Genomic DNA, 9,405 nt, shown 5'->3' with positions numbered 1-9,405 from the left:
GAACTGCTTGCTAAATGAATCCAGTTTAAAGCGGTTGACCTGTCAGTGCATTCAGCGAAGGTTCTTCAGTGGTTCTTTCTGAGGCTCGCTGGGTATTGTTCTTGAGCTGCAGGCTGCTGTGGTCCTTTAAAGATTCTGGGTGTTACAGTATAGGCTCTTCAGATCGTCATGCTTATGGATTTTTAAAAGCTATTACACTGTAAACATTGTTGATTTAACTTAAAAAATTTAATTACCTAATTGCCTTTTATTTTTAGTTCATTTAAATAAATAAAAAATGAGTTAGTACAATGAGATGGTTTAATCAACAGAAACACACAATAAAAAAACATTATGTTGATTTGACAAAAAAAGTTGTGATAAATCATAAAAAAAATTTTTTACACTGATTTCTTTTTATGTTATTTCAGAAAGTTTAAGAAATTTACACTGTGGCTGTAAACCTTTGTTTATTTATTATTCCTTTAAAAATATATATTGGCTATAACAACCAATTGGCCGTTTTCACGCATTTTATAATCATTTAGTCAAGCTTTTCTTCTTTCCTTTCAGACAATGTCCTAGCCATACTTTTATATTTTATTTAATTTTTAATTTATTCAAAATTCTAGTTTGTGTCATGCCATTTTGCTTTTTTTTTTCTGAAATAATATTTACCGTTCTCAATGGACAAAGACTGCGAGCAAGACATTGTGTTGCTGAAATGTTTGCTTTTTTGTTGTTGCAAGTAAGTCTGTCGCCAAACATGCTCGTCTATGCAGCCAGCCTTGCAACCCAAGCGCACGTGAAACGTAAGCAGTGTATCGCGTGGCTCAGGCACTTGACCCTACTCTCTGGTATACAATATCTAACTGGTTATCGGCTTATCAAGGTTCATAATTAATGAATAGAAACAAAAGTTATGTTTTGTTGACCTGCAGCGATAGCAACCGGATTGAATCTAATTTACACTCGGGCGATTGAATAACAGGCGAAAGCAGCAGGGCTCTAATGAGATAACCTAGTTAACGACACCACTGTTTTCACTTCAGCTTAACACTATTTGTTTTTGGATGTTTATCTTACGCCTAGCATGCTATCGTTCGTAAATAAACAAATGTTCTTTTCTTATAAGGAAAGATTTGAGGTGTGTGGGCAGTTCATTCAAATCATTCGCCTTTTATTTAACATCATTCTCAACACGTATCCAAATTGTATTCTAAATAGGCCTATCACTTCCTATATTATATTCTTCTGATTATTTACTACAGATTTGGACTATTTACATGATTTGATTAATTAGATTTGACATAAAAATCCTAAAAGTCTTCAAAATTATTATTGTTTCATCATTATTAAGTATTGCATTTTAAAGTGCTGCAGTATAGCATTAAAACAGGCAAGCACATTTTTGCATTGGTTACGCATTCCTCAATTTGATTTAGTTTGTCTTTCTTTATTTGTAGGAATGGTTGCAGTGATTGTGATTCTGTGCCAGATAAAGAGGCAGGCGTGCGTAGTATTTCCTTCTTTTATCAGATGCTTCTTTTGATTCCAGATCACTTCATCACTGTCAAGTCGGAAGCGTCCTTTGTAAATACTCAGGTGATAACAGACACAATTCAGAGCTTGATAAAAAAAAAAAAATGAAAATAAAAAAACTGGACAGACCGTAGGCTAATGTTGCGTAACGGAAAACAGATCTTCAGATTTTGCGCAAGAAAAAAAATGCGTAATATGTTATATTTCAGATAATAATCATTAAGTGGCGCATAGATTGTTAAACAGACCCCCCCCCCCCCCCTCTCTCTCTCTTTTTTTTTGTTTTTGTTTACTTTTTTATAAAAACCTGTTGATTTTTCCACAGCATCTGCAGTAGCCTACAAGTTCAAAATCGGTCAACAGCGGGTTCCGGACTTGGGGATCCGATTTTTTCCTTTACAAATTATAAAGAAAAGCCTATTTAAAAATAGACAATATACTGTGTAGATTTTTTAAATTCGAGGCATTTATTATATTTTTTCTTGTATATGCAAGCTCCTCTTTATCAGTAGCTATATGTTTTAAATTACTAAATTCAATTCACATTTATTTAGCGCTTTTCACAATAGGCTACATATCGTTTCAAAGCAGCTTTACAGAAAATGCATGTAGTGATTTGTTATGAGATGTACAGTACAGAAATGTACAGTTGTAATATAATACAAATCGTGCATTTAGCTAACATCATTTTAACTTGGGTATAAACAATGAGCTCATAAAAGTCATTAGGTTATTATAAATTGTGAAAATAATGATTAGCCTACAATATAGTCTATAGAAAATTTGGCAGTGGTGCAATAAATAGTCTAATAGTCCATGTTTTTCTGAAACTTCCGTTGGATTAAACTTTGCGGATTTGGACCTTTAGGCTACAGTTTAATCACAGTGATACGATAGCATACGTTATGCTTTAGTAGAATGAGTATGCATCATTAATTTGTGGTTTGGATGATGTTTTCAGTGGAGACACACTTCCTGTTTTGTCTCTCAGCGACGCCTTTCAGAATCCACCAGGTGTGTATATGTGTGCGTGTGTGATTTCTTTCTGGATATACCGTATTACATCTAAAGTAGAAGCAATTTTACGAGATAAAATGTCAAGTCTTTAAATTATTCATTATTTTGTTTGTTTTGAGCGATTGTGAATATATTTGAGAAACTCTTTTTCTGCAAGTTCACGTCTAGACTATTGTCACGAGTAGAGGACATTTGCAGGTTGAAAATTTGTTTATTTATTTATTTTCTTTAAAAAAATCCTTTTGTAATTATGGCCGTTATTGTTCTCCATATGCAAATTGAGAGCAAATATTGTTAAACTTATTTCTCTTTTGTAATATCAGAGCACCATTTGGAGATGCTTGAATAAAATGAAAATTACAGTAAATGTTTTAGGTAATCAATTATTAGACGTTATTTTCACCTGAAATAATTAAAGTAATGTTGAGAATCACTGCTTACAATTCATTTAGTTCGGATGATCAAATAATCAACGTTTTTAATGAATAAGTATAATTTATTCTGAGATAATTTCTCATAAGCTTTTGTTGGTAATACTTCCTTGCAAAACGCTTATATTTGTTTAAAAACAAACGACAGTGATCATTTATGCAAATGTACAGAAGATAGCATTGATTGACTCGAGCCTATTAATATGAGGATGTTCTTTAAATGCTGGATGCGTGCAACATGAAAAACGTAATTTATAAGCCTTATTTTTTTACCCCCGACAAGCCGTATAAGGACAAGCCCCATAATAATAGCCTTTTAATTTATTATTAAATGAACAAGACTGCTCAAAGAATACAACTTCATATTATCGAATATTTTTTTAATGTTTTTTTTTTTTACATTTATGATCTTGTCATTATTTACGGAAGCAGTTCTTGACATAAAAATATATAAATAAAATGTATAAATATATAATAGCCTAGATATTGAAATAGGCTACTGTTTTAGGTTATCTTTTTCGTGGTGGTTCTTTTTGTTGTTGCAGCAATATTAATAGTAATGAGTTTCCTAATCATAGTAAAGAAAACGATATTTTCTGGAGGATGTTGATGAATATTTATGAAGGGGCATAACTCTCTCAGTGTTTGGTGAACTGTGTGGTCCTGCGCGCGGGCTTTGGGTTCTGCTGTGGTAACACGAGACTCGATGCCTCATTAGAAACTTTCATATGTTTAGACATGTTCTGTATCCTTTCAAAGGTGCGAAGATGATTAACCTGCAGGGAAAGGCATTGCAAACACCTTAACAACAATAGCCCCCTATAATTTCCGTCGCCGTTTTCATGTTTTACACTGGGATCTGTTTGTAATATTTGCGTCTATCAGCATCCAATGTTCATGAATGGGATCCTTCCACGCTGCATGTCTCTCAGTGCCTCCAGGCGTTTTTTTTACCTATCTCCAATTTTTTTTTTTTTTTTACAAAACCCTGGAGAGAAAAAACGGTCAGATGTTAATTAGAACCCGATATCAATTAGCAGATAATAAATCATGGCGTGTCAGAGGAGCGCGCGGCGCTGATTTTCGAGCATTCATGTATGTGGACGGTATATAAAATCCTATCCTATATAAATATTAGCCCAAATCCCTGAATAAGACCCGCAGGAAGTGAGCAGTTGACCGCTGACAGTTGGGTTGCTGAGTAGATGTCCCTTGATTCCCAGACCGGTTTCACATAGGCTACATAGCAGTCGTGTGCAAATACCCCCCCTCCAAATAGATTCTGCATGGCTAATTGAAAAAGTAATTGTCTTTTTGCAAATACTGCATAAAGTTGGGCGGAATGTTTTCATTCATCATTCACGTCACACGATTAATGAAATCTGTTTAAGAGATATTGTAATTTTGTGATCAAATAATATTGTATCACACAGGATCATGATTAGTTTTATAGCCGTGCATGTAAAATATGTTATATTCCCGGTGATAGGAATGTTATAATTATAATTAATAACTTTAATTATAATTTTGGTGTTTTTTTTGGTATAATTAATAACTTTTTTGGTTTTTGGTCAAATGAAGGTTCCAACAGGGGTTTTTCGCAGCGATGTTATAGAAGAACCATTTTTGTTTCCTCAGAGAACCTTTCAGTGAACAGTTCTTAAAAGCGTGAAGAACATTTTAGAACCTTTTTTTCCAGTAGCCTATAAAGAACGCGTTTGTGCATTGAACATGTTCCATGGATGTTAAAGGTTCGCCAATAAAGAACCTTTATTTTTGGAATGGTGGTTGTGTTGGTGCATTAGATTATTATTGGTGGTAGCATACTTTTTTGTAGGCTATTAGTTGTGAAAGTCCTAAACAAAGTTAATAAAAAATCATATAAGAAAAAAATATTGATTAATTTTTTTCGTTGATTGAAGAGACCGAATAAATTGTATGTTTGTATATGTAGCCTACAATATTTTCTATTCCTGGTGAGAAGCTTAACATGTTATAACAGTGACATTTATAACAATAAATTAATAATAAGATTATAGCTGCTGTTCATTTATAGGCTGTTTAAAAACCGATCAACCAACCCGATCAACAAAAATGTCTTAGAGGGGTTATTATCAGTAGCCTATGTTTTGAAACAAATGAATCGTCACATATTATGGTGTTTGTCGTGTCTTTAGTGTTTTGAGAGTTTTGTTCAGCATCCCTGTCATGGGATCTGTCTGTCATAAACGGGAAATGTGGCAATAACTGGGGACATGAACTGGGCATGGTTAAAGAACATTTACTGTAAACACGCTTCCTTTTTGGCTCAAAAATTCATGTTTCCTGTTAAACTGTTCGTTTTTTTATTTTGGTCATTTGAGTATAGGGACGTAAAAACACAATGGTCATGGATACAATGAAACAGTTATCCTCATGTGTCCAAACAAATATAGGAATGGTTTGTCACGCACATTTTGCGCTTTAGGCAAGAGAGAGTTCAAATATCAAGTTGACCCTTGAATTTGTACCCGTTAGTAGATGACAGTAAATGCATTTTTTTTTTTAGCATTTATTATTTGTATGATTAGTTTTTTATTATTATTACTAATTCAGTTAATTGTTAGATTTTAGATATTTATTATTATTAAAAATGTTTCCACCTCTCTTAGTTTTGCTTAATGTTAAGAAATTTCATAGACCACTGAACTAACTACTCACTAAACCAGATGACACTTGATCTATAGCTATTAATTTATAGAGGAAATTTAAATGTATTTTAAAAAATACCGTTTTAGACAGAAATGCCTACATTTGCATCTAATGTCATTATTTTCATTATTAGGAGATCCACATTTCAGTTCCACTGTCTTGTGATGAACCCTGCATTGATTTTTCTCTTTGTATAATCCAAATGAAAAAAATATATGTAATATTTGTGACATCATGGACTAATCCTTCCAACTGTATGTTTCCTTAAGTATGGGAATGTTTGGGAGGATGGTAATGATTTTATAGGTGCCTGCTTTTAATGTTAAATGTGCAGACAATTGACAATTTCTGACAGATTTCTAATCCTTTTTTCATTTTAAACTTGGCGTGTATTTTTTTCCACTGTGTATCTAATGATAAATGTGGTCTTCCACAGGTTCACGCTGCATATAAATCCAGGCAGTCTTGAAAGGGTCACGAAAACATATTTTGTCGAGCAGATTTCTCACAGAACACAGAGAGACCCTGGAATGTCCCACGAATGAGGTTTTTCAGAAAAAATCACCCCCCTCCTTTGTTTTAAAATGGGAAAGCTTTTAGCTTTTGAAAAGTATCCTTTTCCTATCTGAGCAGAGGCGGCAAGCCCATCATCACCTAACCCCTCTCCAGCTCTCTCATTGGCCAGCTGATAAATAGCTGGCATTCCTATTTCAAAAAACCCATGATATGGACTCAGGGCCGCAGTGATCTTCCAAATTAATTAAGACCGTTTTCTCCGTCTCAGATGGATCTGGTGCAGTTGCATCTCTGAATAAAATATAAGGAGAATCTCTGTTCGAAATGATCACTAGTTACTATTTAATGTAGAGTCCGTATCTCACCATTTTCCTCAGTTGACCTCTTCAGCCAGTGTTTATTTTAATATGCGAAGGTCTCATGTTGTTATTCCGGAGAGATTGCAAGCTCATCTCTTTCTTTCTCTCTTTCCCCCCCCCTCCTGCTGCTACTGCTGTCCTCTCTCTATTACCTTCACTCCGTTTCTGAGAACTGGAGCCTGTTTTCAGCTGCTCGTGTCCTTGGACTATACAGTAAAGACCAACCATGATCGACAGCAGTTAAGGACTCCATGTCTTGCTGTTTTTTAATTCTTCTCCCTATAGCTCCCACTTTTCTTTTCTGCATTTCATTCATTGCAGGACTGTAATTCGATGAAACTGCTCCATTATGCACAGGATTAGAGTTTTCACCATTTTAAGGAGGGTGATGATCTTTGCACATGGGCACATAACTTGTTCATTTAGTCAAATTTAGCATAAGATGCTTTAAAATCTCTGAATGTTGAATTTATACTCCTCACCCCTGGTCACAATGACCAAATGATGTTGGAAAAGCACCTAAAATAAAGTTTGGTCCACAGAGGGCAAAACCTAGAGGAAATCGCCATGGCTCTTTCCTGTGCTCCTCATCTCTGCCATCCAGATGAAGAGCAGGAAGTCACATGGGCTTGTGAACAATATGGGGTTTGAGTGAAATGCTAAATTTGGAAGAACTCTGGTCCTTCGCCAAATGTAAATTGATAGAACATTCACTGTGACAAATGATGTAGATAAAGCAAAGATTATTGGAGTTAGTTTTACAAGAAAATACAAGGTTAGTCATTCTACTTAAAAAAAAATCAATTTGTGAAATTTATTATAGCAATTTAGTAGGCTAAATCATGCCAAATTGCATGCATTTGGCAGATGCTTTTATCTAAAGCGACTTGCATTTGAGGGATACATTTTGTCATGTATTCCCTGAGAATCGAACCCATGACCTTGGCATTGCTCACGCCATGCTCTACTGTTTGAGTTACAGGAACATGAGTCTAATCTCAATGAATAAACTCTAAATCAATGCCATACGCATAACCGCGACAAATTAAAGTGTTCAAAGTTGTGACCAAATCCATTTTGGTGTTTTTCAGTGGACGTGCTGTCATAACGTGGCACAGCCTAATGAGAAAGAAAACAGCCTCTCAGCCAATCAGATCAGGGCAGGTCAGACGATTACGATTAAAGCGATTCATCATCTTGACGCTGGCTGCCTCCACACGTTTGTTTGGATCTTTTTGTGAAGTGTGTTCTAACACTGAGAGATGAGGTAGCATGTGGCCCAGACGGTGCTGTGCACTAAATGTCTATGGAATGTGAAAGTGCAAGTCTGCATGTGTTTATTCTGTTGGTGTCATTGACAGAACTGCATATATGCAGGTGCATGTGTCTGAAAACGTGTGTATGCGTGCAGTTGTGTGTGTGAAGGCCACGGCATGTTGACGTTTGCTCGCTGGGACCAACACCCCCTGACCATGAAGGGACAGTTCTGTAAATCCCTGGCACTGCAGGAGAACCAGTGCTGAGGCTGTTTATGGTGGCCGAGTGTCGTGGGAGAGGTGGAGATTGACCGCCGTGTCTCGCAAAGCACGTACAAGCCACGTGTTACGTTTGTCACGCACTTCCTCCGTTTGCATCCATTAAGGCATGTTCAGTAGGTGGCACGAACATTCGAGACTGAGAAAACTATACAGCAGATTACGTTTCCTGTTTATAATATAAGCTAAGGGTTCATTCTGTTCTGACATTTCCATTTTCTGAATTCCTAGATCTTCGTCAAAACATATTTGTTCCCAATAAGGCAAAAGAAAGGAAGACAAATATACAGTAGTACCATAGTTATACCTCTCTGTTTTATATTTTTTTTACCTCTTCAAAATTGTTAGTTTGTATTCATGCCTACAAATACAATTAGTGACTATCTTATTATATAACAAGCGAATAACTTAAACTTCATTACAAAATGCAATAAACACTAAATAAGATATTTTCTTAATTTTTTATCTTTTTTACCATTCTAATTGACAAACTTTGATCTAATGTTGCATAGAGTAGAGCTGAATTAAATGCAAAATCTTTCTCAGAATATACTAATATATTTGAACTATTATTACAATATTCATCATATTTAATGTTTTCTACTAAATATTAGTGTTGTTTTTCTTATTGTTATACAGACAAATTGTTGATTCATATTTCAGTTTTATTTTAGTCTGCTAAAATAGAGGGGGTGTGTGTGTGTATATTATATATACATTTTTTTTAATTAACTTTTGATTATTTTAGATTTAAATAGAACAACAGATTCTAAATGATCTTTCTAAATGAACAACCAAAAAAAAAAAAAAAAAAATCAAACAATTTGCACATTCATTCTTAAACATATAGGCTATACTGCATTCTTGAGGATTTTACATGTACTTAACTTAAATATTTTGTAAATGTTTAATTTAAGGTCTGTGTTGTGTTTTAATGATAATAATAATAATAAAATAAAAAAACACTTTCAAACATGTATACAATTTAATATATTTTTTCTGAATCACCTGCCTCTCAGCACCTTAGAAAATGCAATCACACACCACCCTAAATCCCTTCACTTTAAATGCATCCCTAAAATCCGTCTTCCCGTATCCAGTACATCAACACAAAAACGTTGGGATTTTCTCAGGATTTTCTTCTATTTTCACTAGTCAAAAGAGTTGTGATTTGTGTGTGAGCATATTATTTGTTTGTCTTTTGTCTCCTTTTCTACTCTCAGCCACACAAAATTCACAACACAGACCTCTTTTTTACACCCTCACCCAGATTGAAATATGGAGCGAATCTTGGGCGAGCGGAGAAAAGAAAAACAGACAACAGAGTGAAGCCTC

Source organism: Phoxinus phoxinus, assembly GCF_949152265.1.
Source record: "Phoxinus phoxinus genome assembly, chromosome: 3".
In the NCBI taxonomy this organism is placed as follows: Eukaryota; Metazoa; Chordata; class Actinopteri; order Cypriniformes; family Leuciscidae; genus Phoxinus; species Phoxinus phoxinus.
Note: the sequence above shows the minus strand (reverse complement) of the source record.